Genomic DNA, 24,117 nt, shown 5'->3' with positions numbered 1-24,117 from the left:
GTGCATGAGATCTGCAGTGTGTGTGAAACTGCAAGTCACTTCACTGCTGTTTCCCATTACTCATCAATAAAATAAAAAATAAAATCTAACTGCACCTGAGAAGCCCTTTTTATGTTGCAGTGATGAATGCTCAGAAGCTGCTCAATGCAAAATCAGATCTGGTGTAAATGTAAAGAAATAAATTTAAAAAATAAAAATAAAGGGGGGAGGGGGGGAGTAATAACTTGTATTTTTAGATCTTTCTTTCTGGATAAGCCTGTTAAAAAAATTCAGAAAAGTAAGCAGAGAAATCTTCCAGGTATAGCCTTGTATATAAACTACAGTCTGGATCTCTCGGAAGTGAACAAGCATACTAATCTTTAAAGATCTGCTAAGAAGATGAATAGTGAACTGAATGATTAAAGCAAAAAGTTACTCAAATATTTAGATTACTTTCTGTTCCATCATAAATATGTCCCTGTATTATAATAATTATTGGTTTGTTTAGCACATGGTGCACCAAAAATGATTCAATGTACAACTGACTTACAACTTTGCATAAAGAAGCTCCTTAAAATTGGTGCCCTGGTTACGTGGGTTTTTCAATGTCCGGACTCCATTTTTTGCTGGACTATTAAGTAAATTAATCTAGGCAGTCTGACTCCAGTGCCTTTCATGGGAATTTTGGTGCCTCTAATTCCCTTGGGTGCTTTTGACAACTGAAGAAAATAAATAATTTGTATTGCTACTACAAGCTAGCAAAGGGTTGTTCTTTCAGAGCGAGGAATAAAGTGAAATTTAACATTCTCACTCGTATTTCGAAAATTTCTTAATACTGACTTCACTGAATCACAGAACGGCTGAGGTTGGAAGGGACCTCTGCGCTGGTGCAGCCTCACCTCAAGTACTGTGTGCAGTTCTGGGCACCACAGTACAAAAAGGACATTAAACTGTTGGAGAGTGTCCAGAGGAAGGCGACGAACATGGTGAAGGGGCTAGAGGGAAAGACGTATGAGGAGCGGCTGAGGTCACTGGGCCTGTTCAGCCTGGAGAAGAGGAGGCTGAGGGGGGACCTCATCGCAGTCTACAACTTCCTCGCGAGGGGGAGTAGAGAGGCAGGTGACCTATTCTCCATTATCACCAGTGATAGGACCTGCAGGAACGGTGTTAAGCTGAGGCAGGGGAAGTTTAGGCTGGATATCAGGAAGAGGTTCTTCACTGAGATGGTGGTCACACACTGGAACAGGCTCCCCAGTGAAGTAGTCACTGCACCAAGCCTGTCTGAATTTAAGAAGCGATTGGACTGTGCACTTAGTCACATGGTCTAAACTTTTGGGCAGACCTGTGCAGTGCCAGGAGTTGGACTTAATGATCCTTATGGGTCCCTTCCAACTCGGGATATTCTATGATTCTATGATTCTATGACCTCTGGAAGTCATCTTGTCCAACCCCCTGCTCAAGCAGGGACACCTAGGGCAGGTTGCCAGGACCATGTCTGGGTGGGTTCTGAAGATCTCCAAGGAGGGAGACTCCACAGCCTCACTGCACAACCTGTGCCAGTGCTCTGTCACCACACAGCAAAAAAGTGCTTCCTGCTGTTTAGATGGAAACCCGTAGTATGGCTCTGTCTTCATTTCATCCTTCCTTCAGGTATTTGTAGATACTGATGAATCGCTCCTGAGCCTCCGCTTCTCCAGGCTGAGCAGTCCCAGATCTCTCTGTATCTCCTCATAGGAGAGGTGCTCCAGTCCCTCGATCATCTTGGTGGCCCTCTATTGGACTCTTTCCAGTATGTCCATGTCTCTCATACTGGGAGACCCAGAACTGGACAGAGTACTCTAGGTGCAGCCTCAGCTTCTGCATGAAGTTTAGGTATTGCTTTATTTGGAGAATATGTGATTGCTATAAAAAGGCAGGATTATTCCAGTCCATGATACAGTTTGAAAATACCTTTTTTCTTCTTTCTTTCTTTTTTTTTTTCCTTTTCCTGTCCAGACAGGAATTCAATGAAAGTCTTTAAAATCCTTATGGAAAATTAAAATAAAATAAAATAAAATAAAATAAAATAATAAAATAAACAGAATCACAGAATCATCTAGGTTGGAAGAGACCTCCAAGATCACCTAGTCCAACCTCTGACCTAACACTAACAAGTCCTCCACTAAACCATATCACTAAGTTCAACATCTAAACGTCTCTTAAAGACCTCCAGGGATGGTGACTCAACCACTTCCCTGGGCAGTCCATTCCAATGCCTAACAACTCTTTCAGTAAAGAAGTTCTTCCTAACATCCAACCTAAACCTCCCCTGGTGCAACTTCAGCCCATTCCCCCTCGTCCTGTCACCAGGCATTTGGGAGAACAGACCAATCCCCACCTCGCTACAGCCTCCTTTAAGGTACCTATAGAGAGCGATAAGGTCGCCCCTGAGCCCCCTCTTCTCCAGGCTGAACAATCCCAGCTCCCTCAGCTGCTCCTCATAAGACTTGTTCTCCAGACCCCTCACCAGCTTCGTTGCCCTTCTCTGGACTTGCTCGAGCACCTCCATGTCCTTTTTGTAGTGAGGGGCCCAAAACTGAACACAGTACTCCAGGTGCGGCCTCACCAGAGCCGAGTACAGGGGCACAATCACTTTCCTAGACCTGCTGGCCACACTGCTTCTTATACAGGCCAGGATGCTGTTGGCCTTCTTGGCCACCTGAGCACACTGCTGGCTCATATTCAGCTGACTATCAACCAATACTGCCAGGTCCTTCTCGGCCAGGCAGCTTTCCAGCCACTCATCTCCCAGCCTGTAGCTCTGCTTGGGGTTGTTGTGCCCCAGGTGCAGGACCCGGCACTTGGCCTTGTTGAACTTCATACAGTTGACCTCAGCCCATCGCTCCAGCCTATCCAGATCATCCTGCAGAGCCTTCCTACCCTTGAGCAGATCAACACACGCACCTAACTTGGTGTCATCTGCAAACTTACTGAGGGTGCACTCGATCCCCTCATCGAGATCATCGATAAAGATATTAAAGAGGACTGGCCCTAGTACTGAGCCCTGGGGGACTCCACTAGTGACCAGCCTCCAACTGGATTTAACTCCATTCACCACAACTCTTTGGGCCTGGCTACCCAGCCAGTTTCTAACCCAACAAAGTGTACGCCAGTCCAAGCCAAGAGCAGCCAGTTTCTTGAGGAGAATGCTGTGGGTAATGCTGTCAAAAGCCTTACTGAAGTCAAAGTAGACCACATCCACAGCCTTTCCCTCATCCACCAAGCGCGTCACTTGGTCATAGAAGGAGATCAGGTTCGTCAAGCAGGACCTGCCCTTCATAAACCCATGCTGACTAGGCCTGATCACTTGGTTGCCCTGCAAGTGCTGCGTGATGACACTCAAGATAATCTGCTCCATGAGCTTCCTTGGCACTGAGGTCAAACTAACAGGCTTACAGTTTCCTGGGTCTACCTTCCGGTGCCCTTCTTGTAGACGGGCGCCATGTTTGCTAGCCTCCAGTCGACTGGACCTCCCCTGATAACCAGGACTGCTGATAAATGATGGAAAGCGGCTTGGCCAGCTCTTCCGCCAGTTCTCTCAGTACCCTCGGGTGGATCCCATGCGGCCCCATCGACTTGCATACATCTAAGGGCTGTAGCAGGTCGGCAGCCATTTCCTCATGGATTGTTAGGGCCACAATCTGTTCCCCATCCCCTTCCACCAGCTCAGGGTACTGGGTATCTAGAGAACAACTGGTCTTGCCACTAAAGACTGAGGCAAAGAAGGCATTAAACACCTCAGCCTTTTCCTCATCTCTCATCACTAAGTTTCCCCCCTGCATCCAGTAAAGGATGGAGATTCTCCTTAGTCCTCCTTTTCATGTTAATGTATTTATAAAAACATTTTCTGTTGTCTTTAACAGCAGTATCCAGACTGAGCTCCAGATGAGCTTTGGCCTTTCTAATTTTGTCCCTACACATCCTTACAACATCCTTATAATCCTTCTGTCCCTACACATCCTTACAGCATCCTTATAATCCTTCTGAGTGGCCCACCCTCTTTTCCAAAGATCAAAAACCCTCTAAGCTCTAGCCACAACTCTCTGTTCAGCCAGGCCGGTCTTCTTCCATGCCGGCTTGTCTTTGGGCATGTGGGGACAGACTGCTCCTGAGCCATTAAGACTTCCTTCTTGAGGAGTGCCCAGCCTTCCTGGACTCCTCTGCCCTTCAGAACCTCCTCCCAAGGGACTCTGCCAACCAGTGTCCTGAACAGCTCAAAGTCTGCTCAAAGTCCAAGACAGCAGTTTTACTGGTCCCCCTCCTGACTTCACCAAGAATAGAGAACTCGACCATTTCGTGGTCACTCTGCCCAAGACAGCTCCCGACCACCACATCTCCCACCAGTCTTTCTCTGTTTGTGAACAGAAGGTCCAGCGGGGCACCTCCCCTGGTAGGCTCACTAACCAGCTGCATCAGGAAGCTATATTCCACGCTCTCCAGAAACCTCCTAGACTGCTTCCTCTGAGCTGTATTGCATTTCCAGGACATGTCTGGGAAGTTGAAGTCCCCCACGAGAACGAGCGCTGATGATTTCACAACTTCTGCCAGCTGCCTCTAGAACTCCTCATCCGTCTCCTCATCCTGGTTTGGCGGTCTATAACAGACCCCCACCAGGATGCTTGCCTTGTTGGCCTTCCCACCAATCCTAACCCACAGGGACTCAACCTTATCATTCCCAGTCTCAGTCTCAAGTTCCACAATATCAAAACACTCTCTAATATAGAGAGCGACACCACCACCCCTTCTGTGCTGCCTGTCCCTTCCGAAGAGCCTATAGCCAGACATTGCAGCACTCCAGTCATGGGAGTGGTCCCACCACGTTCCTGTGATGGCAACCAAGTCATAGCCTGCCTGCTGCACGATGGCTTCCAGCTCCTCTTGTTTGTTACCCATGCTGCGTGCATTAGTGTAGATGCACTTCAGTTGGGCCATTGCCTTCTCCCCCAGCCTTGCCGTTGTTCCCCGTGGCACAGCTCCAACAAGCCTTATTTCAGCCCCATCCCCCTTCTTACCTAGTTTAAAGCCCTCTCAATGAGCCCTGCCAGCTCCTGGGCTAGTGTCTGTTTTCCCTTTAGAGACAGGTGGGACCCATCTGTAGTTAGCAGGCCAGGTGCCGAGTAAAGCGCCCCATGGTCAAAAAAAAATAAAATGTCTGTGATGGCACCAGCCTCTGAGCCACATGTTTATCGGGTGGGCTTTCTGTGTCCTCTCTGTACCCCTCCCTGCCACTGTAGGGATGGACGAAAACACCACCTGTACTCCCGCTCCATCCACTAACCGTCCCAGTCCCCTAAAGTCCCGTTTGATAGCCTTCAGGCTTCTCTCTTCAATATTATCACTCCCAGCCTGGACTATCAAAAGAGGACAGTAGTCAGAGGGGCAAACCAGGCTGGGAAGCTTTCTGGCAACATTCCTGACCTTGGCCCCAGGGAGGCAGCAGACTTCCCTACGGGTAGGGTCAGGTCAACAAATAGGGCCCTCTGTTCCCCTGAGAAGGGAGTTGCCTACAATGATCACCCTTCTGTCTTTCTTGGTGGAGGCAGTCTTGAGGCGTGGAGTCAACTTCCTCGCCCTAGGCATCCTCCTGTGTAGACTTTCTACCTCATCCTCACCCACCGGTTGCTCAAGCTCCAGGGCCTCAAATCTGTTGTGTAACAAATAAAGTAAAATATAAAATAAAATAATAAAATAAATAAAATAAAATAAATAAAATAAAATAAAATAAAATAAATAATTGAAGTATGGTTGGGGGAAAGCATGCAATTTTGATATAAAAAAAAAAGTGTTCAAAACAATACAGGAGTGAAATCTCATGATCTGCAACTTAAGAAACTGTAGATTTATATTGTCCTTTTTATCTAGTCTGTCCTAATTAGTTTTTCACAGATCAATTGAAATTCAAACTCCCAGGAACCTTTTTTTTTTTTTTTTTTTGGCCAGAAAGTCAGTACAATAAGAATATTTTTTTATTCTACTTACCAATGTGATAGAAATCTTCAGTGAAATGCCATGTTGTCCCAAATACTCTCATAATTTCTAATTAGGCACTATTCTTTGTCAGCACTTTATCTTTTTAGTGAGATTGATGTTTTAATATCCTGTATGTGTAAGATCAATTTGCTCTCCATCACTCTGCCTTTTGAATGGACATAATACCAGCCATGGTGATTTATGGTATTTTAGTCACAATGGCCACTGATCAGATGCTTCTGCTGATATTAACTTTTTATCTGTCATGGATACAGCAGAACATCAAGATACAGGATTGGAATTTAAAAGTGGCTTTATGCCAGAAACTCATAAATAGTAAATCATTCTTACTGCTAAGAATTAAAAAGATTCTATTCACTTATTTTTTTCCTTTACCATTGGTCAAAACTTCTTGAAAATAAACAAAAAATAGGTGTGGCAAGCACAAATAGTGGAATGTGAGGCACAGGAAAAAGAAAACAGAGATTTGCAAAGGAAGACAAATCTGAGTCAAATTCAAAGATAATGACTGCATGTTAAGCATTCATTGTTCATTCAACAAAAAAGAACACTAGCCAACCAGACAAACTAAAAAATGTATGGGCAGATTTGGGGTTCATAGGTTTAAATGTTGTGGTGGAACAGAGTAATTCTAAAGAGTGTTCTTGCTGCCTCATGTTGAATTAATTTCCAAAGGTCAGGGAGAATATAGAGAATTCTGCCTGAAAAACCAACAGGCATATGTGAAACAGTTCTAAATGTTCTTCAGAGAGACCCAACAACAGAAATTTCTCCTTCGCTTCCTTTTTCATCTGAGTTCCTGTAAACAAACATTACCTCTACGTTCCATTGTTTATTATTATAAATGTGTAAAAGTCACCTGTTGAGATCTTAAGGTTTTGTCTCAGTTGTAGGCAGTACCAAATATGAACATCTTCTGTTACCTAAAGCCTCTCCTGATTTTAATAGGATTTCAACAACCAGGGGTATCAGCACACTTGTATATCCCTCCTCTCTCTCCAACAAATAAATAAATAAATAAATAAATAAATAATTTTTAGTGATTAATCATATATTTGCATTAGAAGACACATAAGGTGTAACTTCACTGTCCTTTACAGTTTGTTTGCTGTGTAAAGATATAAAGCCTTAGTTATTTTTACAAATCAAACAAACTACAAACCACTTTGCTTTCCACTAAAAAACAGTGCTCAGATGAAGAAATGCTGACCAGTTAGCTTATAAAGACTGTACTTCACACAATACAGAGAAAATGACAAAATTTCATACATATCCTCCATGAGGTAAGCTGAAAGTTCACTTTATTTTTTGTATATCATTACAAAAGGGGAGGGAAGTAAAGAGCAAAGAAGGTGAGATATTTTCAAAAGGAATAGCAAACAACCACATTTATTCTGCTTTTTAATGATTGATTTTCCTCATGACAAGTCCTCTGTAGTTGAACACTTCAAGGTGTACATTTCATGGATAACTTTTGCCACTTATTTTATCAGAAGCCCTTCAAAAACAGTCCAGCCAGCCTTCTTGTGAATATGATGCAATGTATGTTTTTGATCTTCCTTCAGTTAAAGGATAAATATTTCAAGAAAGTGTGCATCAAAGTTAATTTGGATCAATGTGCTGTAGTCTTAAGTACTGTATTCACCTCCATGACAGTGAGCAGTGTCCTGATCTGAACTACTGGGACAGCTCTGGTAACTTGCAGGCTTGGGACTTATTTGTTTGTTTGTTTGTTTGTTATTTTACTTTTTTAAGAAGGATTGAAGACTGAACTACTCTATCTGACAAAAAAAAAAAAAGTGCATGTTTTGGGACTAGAAAAAGCTGACATTAAGTTAAATAAGAACATGCAGATTAAAAAATAAGCAAGCAAATAATTAATAATAATAATAATAATAATGATAAAGAAACAAATAAAAACTTTAAAACTTTACACTACTAGAAATGCCAAGCACTGGACCAGGTTAAGCAGGAGGCTGGGGGATGGGTATTGTTGGGGTTTCTTCGAGATCTCGACACAGCCCTTACTAACCTGTTTTGATCTCATAGTTGACCCTCCTTTGAGCAAGATATTGGACTAGAGGTTGACTCCAGTGTGAATTCTGCTTTTTTTTTTTTTTTTTTTTTTTGAGACCTGTAGAGAAAGAATCTCACACCATTCTTTTGCAAAACCACATAATAGCTGGATATGTATTTAATACTCAGAAGATAAGGCCTATTTCTCCACTGGATATTACAGTCCTCAGTAGGTAGCAGACTGAGGTTCCCATGTGTCTGAGAATGCCCAAACCCACATGCTGTTTCATTAGCTGGCCACATGGTTTACCTGGGAGCAGGGATGATTTCTACTGTGTCTGTGCATGTACTCTGTAATTTATGATATATTTTAGGGAAAAGTAAACTGTATGTGGATGTAGGGGTGCAATGTACTATTCCTGACCAGGAGACTGTGGCAGGTTTAGGAGTTGGTGATCTACCTATCAGTTAACTGAACAGGCTGGTCAAATTTCATGTCTGCAGGACAAACTCAGCTCCTCGCTGTTACAGAGGTGTCAGCAGGCAGCTCCCAATTGGTACCAGCAGTTATGACACCTTCATGACCTCACTTTTACCTGAGAATCCAGCAAGAAGTTCTCATGGGAACATCCTTTAGGAAGAGATCTCTTTTCCTGTATGTAAGTTCTGCACTAGCTTTCGTGACCAGAAGGGAGAGCTTCCCTTCATGGACAGGATTTGATCTGTTCTGGGCAGTGCACCATGGGAAAATCCACCTGGTTTCCATCGACGCAGCACAAGTGCAGGGTGCCCAGTGCCTGAAGGGATGCAAGATTTACCGTCTACCTATAGTGTTATTACTAGACGGTCTTGTTAAAGCAGTTATCTTATTAATCCCTCTATTGTTGGGCCTTCCTAAAAGTGACCAGAAGAAACTCTGCTACCAGCTCTAACCAACCTGGTCACATGGTTTACCTGGGAGCAGGGATGTTTTCTGTGAAACATCCTGTGAAACATCACTGTGCCTGTGAAACCGCCTTTATTTTGCACAGACCTTTGTGGCAGAGTGGTAAAGCATGTCTGACTGTTGTATGGAAAAGGCATTTCCCCATGATTCATTGCCTGCAATGTTCTGTTTTGCCCTAATCTTTACAGGGTTTTAAGACATGTAGGAGAAAACTCCCCAGTGAATTCCTCAATGAGATTGACTTTGTGTATTATCCAGTCCATATCCCATATGGACCTGCCTCACATATGTCTGCGAAACTTCAAAATTTTTTTTAGCTATATTTCAAAGTTGTTTTAGTTGCTCTTAGAGAGTGTGGTGGTTTTACCGTGCTGGCCAGCAGAACTCCACCAAAACTGCTCTTTAAATCCTTCTCCTCCTCCTCCTCCTCCTCCTCAAAAAAAAAAAAAAAAAAAAAAAAAAAAAAGTAAAAGGTTTGGAAAGGCATAAAGGGCTCAAGGGTTGAGACAAGGACAGGGAGATTACTCACCTGTTATCACCACAGGCAAAACAGACTCACCATAGGGAGATTAATGTAATTTCTCACTATCACTAGAACAGTAAGAAACTAAAAGCAAGCTAAAACCACCTTCCCCCCATTTCACCCTCTCCCACGTCCTCCCCCTGAGCAGCACAGGGGAAGGGGGAATGGGAGCTGAGGTCACTCACTGAAGGTTCATCTCTGCCACTTCTTCATGGTCACTCTCTGCTCCTGCTCCACGTGGGGTCCCTCCCACAGGTTGCCATTGTTCCCGAACTGAGCCTGTGGGGGCTGCCCACAGGCAGCAGCTCTTCAGGAATTGCTCCCACACGGCTCCATATCACAGGGTCCGTCCATCCCTCAGGAGCAAATTGCTCCGGCACGGGTCCCTCACGGGCGGCAGCTCCCCCCAGACCCCCTGCTCCTGTGTGGGTTCCTCTCCACGGGCTGCAGCTCCCGCCTGGGGCCTGCTTCTGCAGGGGCTCTCCATGGGCCACAGCCTCCTCCAGGCCACATCCACCGGCTCCACCGGGGGCTCCTCCACAGGCTGCAGCGTGGAGATCTGCTCCATGTGGGACCCATGGGCTGCAGGGGGACAGCCTGCTCCACCAGGGGCCTCTCCACAGGCCACAGGGAAACCTGTGCTGCGTGCCTGGAGCACCTCCTGCCCTCCTTCTGTACTCACCTGGGGGGCTGTAGGGCTGGTGCTCACTCCTTACTCTCCCAGCTGCAGTTGTGCGGCTTTTTTTTTCTTTTTTCCCCTTTCTTCAATCTTTTTTTCCCAGAGGCCACCCATCGTTGCTCATGGCCCATATCTGGAGAGTGGCAGGTCCCTATTGGAGCCGTCTGGGCCTGGCTTCTTTCTGTCATGGGTCAGCTGCTGTGCTTTGCTCATAGAAGCCACCTCTGCAGCCCCCCTGCTACCAAAACCTTGCCACATAAAGATAATAAACAGAGAGGAAACATTTTAGTCCATAAACGTCAGAAAAATATGCTCATTAAACTGACCAAATCATCTGCTTTATCCAACATGGAAGTGTGATTTTCAGGTTTAAATATTAGAGATAGATATATCAACAGTGAACAAAAATTACAAGAGAGGATCATTTTCTTGTCACAATGGGAACACTTTCCTCAAAGTGGAGAAGAATGTTTTTAGATGGCTTTATATACAGCAATGTTTAATGCTTGCAGGACAGGAAAAGCCAATGTGGTGGTTTTACTTGAGTGGGCAGCCGAGCTCCACCACAACTGCTCTCTCACTCCCCCTCCTCAAAGAGGAACGGGGAGAAAATACAATGAAAAGGGCTCAAGGGTTGAGGTAAGGACAGGAAGATCATGCAGTAATTATTGTGATGGGCAAAACAAACCAGCATAGGGAGATAGTAAGATTTATTGCCTATTACTAACAAGCTAGAGAAGCGAGAAACAAAGGAAAGAAACCAAAAGCACCTTCCCCCCCATCCACCCTCTTCCACCTCCTCCCCCCAAGCGGCGCAGGGGAACGGGGGAATGGGGGTTATGGTCAGTCTATAGCACTTCTTCTCCGCCACTCCTTGGTCACTCTCGTCCCCTGTGCTGTGGGGTCTCTCCCACGGGATGCAGTCCTCGCTGAACTGATCCGGCATGGGCTGCCCACAGGCAGCAGCTCTTCAAGAACTGCTCCAGATATGGGTCCGTACCACGGGGTCCATCCCTCAGGAGCAAACTGCTCCAACCTGGATCCCCCATGAGCAGCAGCTCCTGCCAGGTCACCTGCTCCTGCGTGGTCTCACAGACACAGACACAGACACAGATTTCTAGGTTGGAAGAGACCTCAAGATCATCGAGTCCAGCCTCCGACCTAACACTAAGTACTCCACTAAACCATATCGCTAAGCTCTACATCTAAACGTCTTTTAAAGACCTCCAGGGATGGTGACTCCACCACCTCCCTGGGCAGCCCGTTCCAATGCTTAATAACCCTTTCGGTAAAGAAGTACTTCCTAACATCCAACCTAAAACTCCCCTGTCGCAACTTTCGCCCATTCCCCCTCGTCCTGTCACCAGGCACGTGGGAGAAGAGACCAACCCCCACCTCTCTACAGCCTCCTTTAAGGTAACTGTAGAGAGCGATAAGGTCGCCCCTGAGCCCCCTCTTCTCCAGGCTGAACAAGCCCAGCTCCCTCAGCCGCTCCTCGTAAGACTTGTTCTCCAGACCCCTCACCAGCTTGGTCGCCTTTCTCTGGACTCGCTCGAGCACGTCCATGTCCTTCTTGTAGTGAGGGGCCCAAAACTGAACACAGTACTCGAGGTGCGGCCTCACCAGAGCCGAGTACAGGGGCACAATCACTTTCCTAGACCTGCTGGCCACACTGCTTCTTATACAGGCCAGGATGCTGTTGGCCTTCTTGGCCACCTGAGCACACTGCTGGCTCATATTCAGCTGACTATCAACCAATACTGCCAGGTCCTTCTCGGCCAGGCAGCTTTCCAGCCACTCATCTCCCAGCCTGTAGCTCTGCTTGGGGTTGTTGTGCCCCAGGTGCAGGACCCGGCACTTGGCCTTGTTGAACTTCATACAGTTGACCTCAGCCCATCGCTCCAGCCTATCCAGATCCTCCTGCAGAGCCTTCCTGCCCTCGAGCAGATCGACACACGCACTTAGCTTGGTGTCATCTGCAAGTCTCCTCTCCACGGGCTACAGGTCCGGCCCAGAATCTGCTCTGGCAGGGGTCTTCAACAGGCCACAGTCTCAGTCGGTGCAGGTCCACCTGCTCCACCGTGGTCTCCTCCACGGGCTGCAGCGTGGAACCCTGCTCCACCGTGGTACTCCACGGGCTGCAGGGGGACAGCCTGCTTCACCATGGTCTTCACCACAGGCCGCAGGGGACTTCTGCTCTGGTGCCTGGAGCACTTCTCCCCCTCCTTCTTCACTGACCTTGGCGCCTGCAAGGCTGTTCCTCACTCCTCTCACTCTCACAGCTGCTGTGTGGCACAGCATTTTTTTTCTTAAATATATGTCTTAAATATACTCTCACAGAGGCGCAAAACAACATCGCTTATTGGCTCAGCTCTGGTCAGCAGTGGGGCCCTTACCTAACATGGGGCAGCTTCTAGATTCATCTCACAGAAGCCACCCCTATGGCCCCCCACTACCAAAACCTTGCCACGTAAACCCACTACAGCCAGAAACTCCATGTGTGTTTGGATGCCTATGTGTGGGCACACAGTCAGCAATTTATTAAACAGGATTTACATTCCATTTTTCTTTAGGAGCTGTTAAATAGTTTGTGTAACTTCTTTGGTCATCTGCCACAGTCAGAGATATGACACAGACCAAGGCCTTGCCTGCTCTGGTACTGATGTGACTGAAAGGAAGACCAACACCACCAGCAAAGCCCTCCCAGGCTATGCAGGAGGCGACCAAGTGGAGCAGTCTGATGTAAGCACTGCTGGGCATTGGTCCTGTGGGTGCCACAGTAGTGTGTGGTCCCTTGGTGCCACCTGCTTTAGAAATAGGGGTATTGTGAACTGAAGAGCATTTGTTAGGAAGTTGACAAGTTCACTTCAGATTTGTAGGAAGTAGGAGAAAAAAAGGGAGAATGACTCAATCACTGTTAATTCTGATCAATTATTTATTATAGAAATTAGCAAGCATGCAGTCTGGTTTTACATGTAGTTGCTTGGGTATCTTCTAATTCACCTGTGTGATTCAAAAGGCTGTTCTCTACTTCACACCCAATAAGTGAATTTGAGTTCCTCTAGAGGGTGAGTTTGGGCGTATGAACCCAGCAGTGCTAAACATGTTGTTAGTCTGAACTCTTTACTGCGTACATCAGATATCACCTTATTTCTGCTGGCTTCTATTTTCTCTCTGCCCTAAGGATATCACAAGTGTTCTAAATGCAATTAGTATTTTTCCCATAAAATTTATTTTTTCTGTTGAGGCCCAAAGTAGCTGCCAGTGGGTGGACAAATTGAAGAATCTCTTTCTGGTCTGCAGAGCTGCAAATTCAACCAGTCTGTAGAATACACCAATTAAAATAGAGCATATGCTTGCCTGTAGCAAGCTAGTTTGTTCAGAGCCAGCTTTATGGAAAGATAATTTTCTCCTTTCCTTTGGTAAAAAGAAAGCTTGGTGTTCTAATAGTTATAAATCTGCTTCCTTAATCTTGTCCTTGGCTGACACATTACCATAATATACAAGGATGATTTTGAGAAGAGAGGCATTAAACACTAATGCTAAATAAAACCTCTACTTTTTTTTTTTTGTCTGCCACTGTGATGTGCATTCAATATATTTTCTATGCCAAAGAGCTAGCCCCCTGGCACATTAACATCATGGCTTGGGATTTCTGCTATATACAAAGTCAGTTGTGCATTCTTCCTCATGAAATTTCATCTCATTAGACTTTGTGAACATCATGCATGTCTTTAACCTATGCCATCTTTTTTTTAAATATTTTTTTTCTCCTATTCAAATATGTTTCATGTATAACTCTTCATAGAATCATAGAATATCCCGAGTTGGAAGGGACCCATAAGGATCATCAAGTCCAACTCCTGGCACCGCAAAGGTCTACCCAAAAGTTTAGACCATGTGACTAAGTGCACAGTCCAATCGCTTCTTAAATTCAGACAGGCTTGGTGCAGTGACTACTTCACTGGGGAGCCTGTTCCAGTGTGTGACCACCATCTCAGTGAAGAACCTCTTCCTGATGTCCAGCCTAAACTTCCCCTGCCTCAGCTTAACACTATTCCCGCAGGTCCTATCACTGGTGTTTACGGAGAATAGGTCAGCGCCTACCTCTCCACTCCCCCTCGCGAGGAAGTTGTAGACTGCGATGAGGTCTCCCCTCAGCCTCCTCTTCTCCAGGCTGAACAGGCCCAGTGACCTCAGCCGCTCCTCATACGTCTTTCCCTCTAGCCCCTTCACCATGTTTGTCGCCTTCCTCTGGACACTCTCCAACAGTTTTACATCCTTTTTATACTGTGGTGCCCAGAACTGCACACAGTACTCGCGGTGAGGCCGCACCAGTGCGGAGTAGAGCGGGACAATCACTTCCCTCGACTGACTAGCAATGCCATGCTTGATGCACCCCAGGATATGGTTGGTTGATCCTCTTAGAGGATCCTAAGTCAAGTATTTTTGATTTTAACATCCTTAGTAAATACATTTAAACTTTTTATTACCCTCCTCCGGATTTATGAACATTTGATGTTTTTAATTAGTCAAAATGACACCGAGAATGGTGATAATATTCATATTTGAAGGAACTTTAAATATCCTCCTTTAGCTCTACCTCATTCTGGTGGTGTACCTACGTAATCACCCTCAAGTCACATGTTTATTTCATCTACCTCAAAGAACTGTAGTTTGCATCTATGTAGGTTCATTTTCATCAGACCTGTTATATTTTTGATGTCCACATCTACAAATATGACTTGTCTTCTCCTCTCAGCTACATATATCTTTTTATTTTCTTTAAACAATGGTTGTACTTTGCTGTTTCTAATATTCTTAGTTGTCTTTATCTGTTGAAAGGCTAATCAGACTTCCCAATTTCTCCTTCATTTAAGGTCCTTCATTTAAAAACAAAATAGAGCTGAAAAATGTAAATGCACAGCTTTCAAAGTATCTATTCAGTCTCTTGGCTGTCTGGTGTAAAGTATTTTTTTTTTTTTTCAATTAAAATAAGATCTGAAGTTGGTTACTAAATTTATGTGCCTTCTTTCCACACCATCTGTCCATTAGGATATGGAGATGGAAAAAATAAATTAGTTATGACAAAGATTTTATTCATCAAAAGGGTACATTAGATCATATTGAAACTTTTACAGAATATGTGGCAAGAAAATCAATGAAACTGATTATTTAAAAAAAAAAATCAGATTTTTATAAATATTCTTTGACAATTTCAACTAAACAAATGAAAGAATCACAACATCTAGCCTTTTTCTGCTTTTGTTTAGAAACAAAACATGAGTAAAATGGTTAAAATATAATTTACATTTTAAGGAAAAAATCAGACACCATTTAGGGTTAAGTTTATTTATTTATTTATTTTCATTAGTTTCATCTGACTAATGAACACTTTACCCCCGTTTCTCGAGGTCTACTGCATGCTGTTTGTTGAACTGCCATTTCAGTTACAGCCAACAAGATCATCTCCCTGATTATCAAATTTTGATTTTCTTAGCTTTCCAATGAGAAGCCAAAGAGAGCCAAGAAGTTGGATCTCCTCTATCAGCTGTTTTGTGGACATGAGTGAAAGGTATGTTTATGTTATAAAACACGATGCTTTACAGCAGCTTGAATTGTCCTAGGCCCAACAGTTAAGGAAGCCACATTAAATCCTAAGTTAAATCTAATTTAATTGAACATTCATGTTTCATTTATAACATAATATTTTAATTTAAGTTTTGTTAGTTCTAGGGACTGATCCAAAGACTGCATCAACTAATGGGGAGGATGCTATATCCATATTGATCTTGAAACAATTGTAATAATGCTGAGGTTAAATCTTGATTTGTTTTAAGTGGCAATTGAGCAGTGAGAGTGCCTGAAGGACAACTAGAGTGTCTGTATAAGCTCAGCTTATAAAGAATTGCCTAGAAGATCTCTGTCAGCTTCTGTTTTCTCTGTCCCCAGAGGGCATCACAAGTAGCCTAATGCGATTAACAATTTTCCCATAAAATTTACATTTTTCTTTTGGGGCCCAAAGTAACTTTTAGTGGGTGGATGAATAGAAGAATATCTTCCTCACCTGTGGAGCTGCAAACTCTACCAATATGTGTAAATGCTACCAATATGTGAATACTTCTCCCTTCTTTGCCAGGCACTCCAATCTTCTTCTTTACCCACTTATTTTTTTAGTGATTGGACACTCGACACTTTTTAAAAACACTACCAAAGAACAGGGAGTCCTTCTCAGCAATGAATAACCTTTAAGAAATGTGTTCACCCTGGAAATAAGATAAAACCTGAGACAAGGCAGCAGCTTACAACATCAATATCCATTTGCATTCCTGCGTTTAAAGGGAAAAGATGTTTATAAGGATTCATGTCAAACAAGTCAAAAGAATTTGTACAGATTAAACTTATTTACAGTAAAACACTTTCTCTTTCAGTCAAAGAGGTAGTAAGATACTAGTGATATATGGGATCTGTAAACCATTTAGGCTTTTTTTCTTTCTTTGTAGGGTACAGTCATGTACTGAAAGGACTTTTCTTTCTCGTCTGTCAGTTGGTCTAATGTTGGACATATTTCTCTTAGAAAGCATCGTGCTGACAGAGCAAATAGTGGGAAGGAAACGGTCTTGGCATTCTAAGTCCAGGCACACAAGAGCAGGGACTGGTTGTTATGTGCAAAATGAACCTCTCTGTAGTCTAAGCAAGACGCCTAGCTCAGTCACATGGCACCAGCCCATGAGGCTGAGATCATTTCTCATTCTGTTGTTATCAGTGTGACTGAATCACTGTGCTTTGGAAAATGCAAACAGCCAATGATTTCTAACAAGAGCACAACACTTGCCATGCAAGCTCTATCAGTGTCTGCTACCCTGATCACCAGCAGTGCCAATCACCATCAAGACATGTGTCACCTAGTCAAGGTCCTCTCTTGGATCTCAGCAGTGGATGATGCCCAGAGGGTTTCCTTTCTTTTGGCGTCCATCAGTGCTCGTCAATCTTTAAGCACTGCCTCCTAAAAGCACAAGATCAGGCGATTCCAAAATATTGGAAGTCAGGCAGGCGGGGCAGAAGGCCAGCCTGGCTGACCTGGGATCTTCTACTGGAGCTTAGGCAAAAAAAGGAAGTATACGGCTGCTGGAAGCAGGGTCAGGCGACAAGGAAGGAATACAGGGATGCTGTCCGTGTTTGTAGGGGAAAATTTGTGTGGCCAAAGCCCAACTAGAGTTGAAGCTGGCCATGTCTGTGGGAGACAATAAAAAAGGTTTTTTTAGATATGTGAACAGAAAAAGGAGAACCAAAAAAAACATAGGTCCGCTACTTGATGGGGAAGGTCTCCTCACAGACAATGACATAGGCAAAGCAGAGATGTTTAACGCCTTCTTCGCCTCTGTCTTCAACACTGATGACGGGCTTCGGGACCCAGGGTGCCCTGAGCTGGAGGACCATGATGGTGGGAATGACAAACTCCCAACCGACCCTGAACATGTGCGGGATTTGCTGCTCCACCTGGATCCATACAAGTCCATGGGTCCGGATGGGATTCATCCCAGGGTGCTTAAAGAGCTGGCAGACGTCATCGCGGGACCTCTCTCAATTATTTTCCAATGATCTTGGGAATCTGGAGAGGTCCCAGTGGACTGGAAGCTGGCAAATGTTGTGCCAATTTTTAAGAAGGGTAAGAAAGAAGACCCTAGCAATTGCAGGCCTGTCAGTCTCACGTCAGTGCCTGGTAAAATTATGGAGAGGATGGTCCTTGAAGTTATTGAAGCGCACCTGGGGGACAATGCAGTCATTGGTCCCAGCCAACATAGGACCCTACTGGACAAAATTGGCTGATGGGCAGGGCTCAAAGGGTTGTGGTAAATGGGGCCACATCTGGCTGGCGGATGGTCACCAGTGGGGTCCGTCAAGGCTCCATTTTAGGGCCAGTCCTCTTCAATGTTTTTATAAATGATTTGGATGTAGGACTAGAAGGTGTTTTGAGCAAATTTGCCGATGACACCAAACTTGGAGGAGTTGTGGACTCGGGTGAGGGTGGAAAGGCCTTGCAGAGAGATCTGGACAGACTGGAGAGCTGGGTGATCACCAACCACATGAAGTTTAACAAAAGCAAGTGCCGGGTCCTGCACCTGGGACGGGGTAACCCTGGCTATATATGCATTCTGGACGACGAGACGCTGGAGAGCAGCCCCGCAGAGTGGGATCTGGGGGTTGTGGTTGACAGAAAGTTGAATATGAGCCAGCAGTGTGCCCTGGCAGCCAGGAGGGCCAACCGTATCCTGGGGTGCATCAAGCACGGCATTGCTAGTCAGTCGAGGGAAGTGATTGTCCCGCTCTACTCCGCACTGGTGCGGCCTCACCGCGAGTACTGTGTGCAGTTCTGGGCACCACAGTATAAAAAGGATGTAAAACTGTTGGAGAGTGTCCAGAGGAAGGCGACAAACATGGTGAAGGGGCTAGAGGGAAAGACGTATGAGGAGCGGCTGAGGTCACTGGGCCTGTTCAGCCTGGAGAAGAGGAGGCTGAGGGGAGACCTCATCGCAGTCTACAACTTCCTCGCGAGGGGGAGTGGAGAGGTAGGCGCTGACCTATTCTCCGTAAACACCAGTGATAGGACCCACGGGAACAGTGTTAAGCTGAGGCAGGGGAAGTTTAGGCTGGACATCAGGAAGAGGTTCTTCACTGAGATGGTGGTCACACACTGGAACAGGCTCCCCAGTGAAGTAGTCACTGCACCAAGCCTGTCTGAATTTAAGAAGCGATTGGACTGTGCACTTAGTCACATGGTCTAAACTTTTGGGTAGACCTTTGCGGTGCCAGGAGTTGGACTTGGTGATCCTTATGGGTCCCTTCCAACTCGGGATATTCTATGATTCTATGACTGTTTTTCTCTAACCTTCCTCTTAAGCGGTAACTATAGTGTAAACTTTTGAAGCTTCTACATCAGAAAATCAATGCTTCACATCTGAATGTTATGGGTGATTTACAACTTTCGTTACATCTGACAGAAGGAACAAAACATTTGCATTTTAATTACCCTTTTTTACTCACTCCAGATTTTATCAGTTAGGTTCTGCATATAAATTTTGCAGAACAATTGCCTTAAAAGACCTCCCCCCCACCCAAAAAAAAAAAAAAAAATCAATAGAAAAGAACAAAAAAGAGGGATTTCCTCCATACCAACAATTATTTTTGCATCACTCTTAGCTTTCAGGCTTTTGACCCACAGAAAAAAAAATAAATTAATTAAAAAGGCTCCTCTAGTATTGGGCGCTTACTCATTGTGCTGTAAGTGATTATACCCTGTCTCTGTGAACTCACAACCAACAGTGTTATTTTGTGCTGAGGTCTGGTTAAAGCTGCAGCAACATGTTCACCACTGATTTGGCTGTTGAATAATGTCACTAAAATTCATTCCTTTACAGATGCCTGCTAGGACTTATGACATCCTATAAATACAAGATTAAAGCCCTCTGCAAAACTCTCAGGTTAAATATATTGAAATCTGTCTTCAGTCTAATTAGGAACATCTAATTGTCTAATTTGAAATCACCCTCTAGAAGAAAGTTAGTTTTTCATCTCCCTACTGTCTGTCTTAGAGTTTTAGTCTTCGCTCCTTGCTCAGGGAGATCATGCTCCCGATCTACACATGCTGGCAGTACCCACCCCAGCCCTGCAGAAGCAGTGCCTGTGCAGTGACAGGTACCACACCATTCTGTGAGAAGTGCAGCTCCTCACCAGCCACAGAAGCATCTCCTCAGACACGTTTTTTGTCCTGAAGGGATGTAAATACCTGTGTATAATGTCCTCCACTAGACACCCCCCCTTTCCTAATAATCCACCACTGTCCTGGTACTTGTCTTAATATTTGAAGGAACAAGCAACATCAAATAACTACCTTTAAAGAAATGAATGACTCAATAAACCCCCATCCCCACTGTTGTGGTTTAATCCGGTCGGCAGCTAAACACCACACAGCCATTCACTCACCCTCCCCCCTCCCTCTCTGGGATGGGGGAGAGAAATGGGAAAGTGAAGCCTGTGAGTTGAGATAAAGACAGTTTATTAAGACAGGAGAATAATAATAATAATAATGATGATGATAATAATGATAATAATAATAATAATAGTACTAATATTAATGTGTACAACGCAAGTGATGCACAATGCAATTGCTCACCACCCGCTGACCAATGCCCAGCCTATCCCCAAGCAGCCGGCCCCCAACCCCGGCTAGCCACCCCTATATATTGTTTAGCATGATGTCAGATGGTATGGAATACCCCTTTGGCCAGTTTGGGTCAGCTGTCCTGGGTCTGTCCCCTCCCAGCTCCTGCTGCACCCCAGCCTGTCCGCTGGCAGGACAGAGCGAGAAGCTGAAAAGTCCTTGGCTTGGTGTAAGCACTGCTCTGCAACAGTTAAAACATCAGCATGTTATCAGCACCCTTCTCATCCTAATTGAAAACATAGCACCCTACCAGCTACTAGGAGGAAAATTAGCTCTATCCTGACTGAAACCAGGACACCATCTCATGACCACTGCATCCAAAGCTGTCTCTGACTTTCACATCCCCAATGATTTTTAGCTTGTTTTTAAGCACCAGGTCCAGGAGATCACCTTTCCATTTTCATTCCTCATTCACCTGTACCAGGAAGAGTTGTCAACCCTGTTGTATTGTCCTTTCAGCCAATATAGGGATTGTTAAGATATCCCACAAGAACAGGCCTGTGGACATGAGGCTTCTTCCAGTTATTTGAAGAAAACCTCATCCACCTGTTCTACCTGATTAAGAGATCTATTGCAGATACTTACTGCAATAGCATTCATGTTGTTGTGTCCACTTCACCCTTAATCTTCACCCTTGAGCTCTCTGCTGACTCCTGACCCACACCAAGGCAGAGCTCCATGAATTTCAGCTGCTCTTTTAAAGAGCACCTTCCCCTCATCACCTTCCCTGCCAGTCCTTCCTGAGAAGCCTATATCCCTCCATCACAGCACTCCAGTCATGAGTTATCCCACCATGTCTCTGTGATCCCAGTGAGGTCAAAGTCCTGCGACTGAACACTGATTTCTCACTCCTGTTCATTCCCAATGCTGTGCGCATTTGTGCAGACCTATTTCAGAGAAGCCTCCAGACATGCTGTTGACTCCCTAGAATGGACTTGAAAGACTTCTCCATGAGGCTGCTCTTCAGGCAACTGCTTATTTAAGTGGCTGCATCTGAAGGGATTCCACTTCAACTCTGCTATGTGTGATTGAATAGGCTCTTCTAGTCCCATCACTCTGGACCCTTGGCTTGCCTATCCTGTCCCCAAATTCCTTACATGTTTTCTGAGAAATCACTCACTTCTCCCATTATTTCTAGTCTAGAGCTCTCCCTACCAGTTGGCCAAACTGTTGGCAAACATTGCATAATGGTGGGGGAAAAATTACTTTCGATTCAGATTAATTCAAAGGTGTCTTAAGTTTCTGCATTCAGAGATCATCTTTCTGTCACAACTTTATATTCATCCAACATCACCTTTAGTTGCCGTAGAGCCACACACAACTTGACAAAAGTTTAGCAACAAGAAATGATTTGTTACAGGGATTTAGTCTCAAAACTTCTTACAAAGACAGAGTTAAAAAGAAAAAGTTAAAAAGAAAAAAAAAAGAAAAAGAAAAAAAGTTAAAATGTTAAAAAGAAAAAGTTAAGTAATAGATTATCAATAAGCAGCATTTATCTTTAGAATGAAATTTCATATGTGGAAAACTTGCAGGTGTTGAAACTTTTAGCCAGGTGTGCCCAAACATATGATACAAGATTCAGAAATAAAATAACAAAACCATCAGCAACAACAGTCATAGTAACCCCGTTGAGGAGAAAGACGACAGGGAAAAGAAAGGATGAGCTAGCTGACGATGCATGGTCATGTGTTTGGCAACGTCCTCCCCATTACTTGATGCATTTGGAAATATGTTTCCTGGCTAAAACTATAAGGAAGAAAGAACAGAGAAACAATGACAACTGAAGAGTTATCTGAATTAAAGAATAGTGCACATTTAAGATCTTAATGTTCCATATTCATTGAGATTACCTTTGGACTTCGTTTTCATTCATTGCTACCAATGAAACCAAAACGTTTTAGGGGAAGAACATTGCACACAGTGAACTTTTCTTATAAAACTGTTCATAGTTGTCTAGAAACACAAACTGAAAAAGAGCAAAATAAGCCAAAAATTCTGGTAGGTTTAAACTAATAGGCAGATGCATCAATTTCCTCTGAAAATTAAACACTCTTCTCCTAAAAACTTGTCCCAGATTTAGACAGGATATATCTTCAGCATGCAGACACATTGCATTTGGATAGCCTTGAAAGTTTTTTAAAATACTTTTTTTTTTTTCTCAGAGGAATGTGAAAGGCAGAATTGAAGAAATGGATGTTAATGTTTCTGGATTTCTACCCTATTACTATCAGGGTAATAAGGTAATTTCTAACCTATTACTAACTACTTTCATCTATTAGAACATCCTAGACTGTTTACCTGCATTTTGTAAAAAGTATTCCAGCTGAACCCTTATTAAGGGATGTCTGTATTTTTAATGTGTGAAATGAACATGCAGTCTAACATCAGCAGCAGGTAGAAGCTTGAAACGTGTAAGAAGCTGCAGCCTGTACCATGCCTTGTTACAGGCATCCTCCAAGGAACAGAATGAGATACCATGTCTTTTTCTAGGAGCTGGACAAACAATGTGTCAATTCCTTATTGCAAATCACCTCTCCCAGGCTGCTGAATCACCTGGCTAGCTGCAAGGGCTAGGATGACCCTGATAGCATCCCTCACGCTTATGTGTTACTCCATCCATATTGTTCTTTCAACCCTTCTTGAACTATAATTCAGACAAAAATAGAAAGCAGCCTTCTGTTCAAGTGGGGGGAAATGTATTTCAGAAATAACACATTTACAAGAAGAAATGCAGCTTTTGTACCAATAAACTTTTACACAGTGCCTTTGTGCTCTTTCTGAAACAACAAAGTTCTCTTAAAAAGCTCTCAGTTCAAGGAAGAGTTATACTTTATTTGTGAGTTTTAACCTGTGAGTATTTTTTTCAGATAGAAGTGGTACATTTGAACCAAAACTGTGTGTTTCATTCATCTGCTAACTAGTCATGGAATGAAAAATTCACATATTTCCTTTTGTTAATATTTAACGTAGTAACATAGTTAGAGTCACCTATTCCTGTGATTTCCTGGTCAATTAATGGAGGAAATCATTAGTCTATGAATACAAACCCTGAATCTTCAGTTTCTGTGCTGGTAATTCCCTGACAGGGAAAGAAAAAAATGCATTTACCACTAGCCCAAGATCGGACACTATGATAGTGTCAGACTGTTTCACTTTGCCAGGATGACAGCCACTTTAAAATACTGCTAATTGCAGTATTAAACAGGCCATAAATCAGCACAATGTGTCTGTCATTTCTGTTTAAATCAGTTGGTATAACTCTTAAATATAGATCAGTATGTTTCTACATTGTTTTTATAAAGGCTATTGAGCACTTCTATTCATGTGGGGCAAAATTCACAAATCAAAATTCTTTAGTCTTGCAGAGAGATGAACTAGAGTTGCAATGGGGTTTCACATGCTGAGGAGAACTGTCAGAGTACAGAGAGTTTGCAGGTTGGAAGGCACAACTGCCCCTGCTCAAATTGCTGGCCAGCACAGGGAAAGGGCATCGCTAGCCGTTCTTTGCATTAAAAGACAGAATACAGAACTAAAAGTAACATCAGAAATGTTACTACTCTCAGCTAACTGGGTTCAGATCTCAGTGGATGAAAGTCCATTTGTCCAGTATATTTAAAGCCTTCACTACATACCACCTCACAGTGGAGACAGTCCGCAGAACTCCAACTAAAGTTGCTCAGCATTACTGAGTGAGAGAGAGCAGGAGTTACCATCAGTCTGAA

The sequence above is a fragment of the Cygnus atratus genome, chromosome Z (assembly GCF_013377495.2).
Source record: "Cygnus atratus isolate AKBS03 ecotype Queensland, Australia chromosome Z, CAtr_DNAZoo_HiC_assembly, whole genome shotgun sequence".
Taxonomy (NCBI): domain Eukaryota; kingdom Metazoa; phylum Chordata; class Aves; order Anseriformes; family Anatidae; genus Cygnus; species Cygnus atratus.
Note: the sequence above shows the minus strand (reverse complement) of the source record.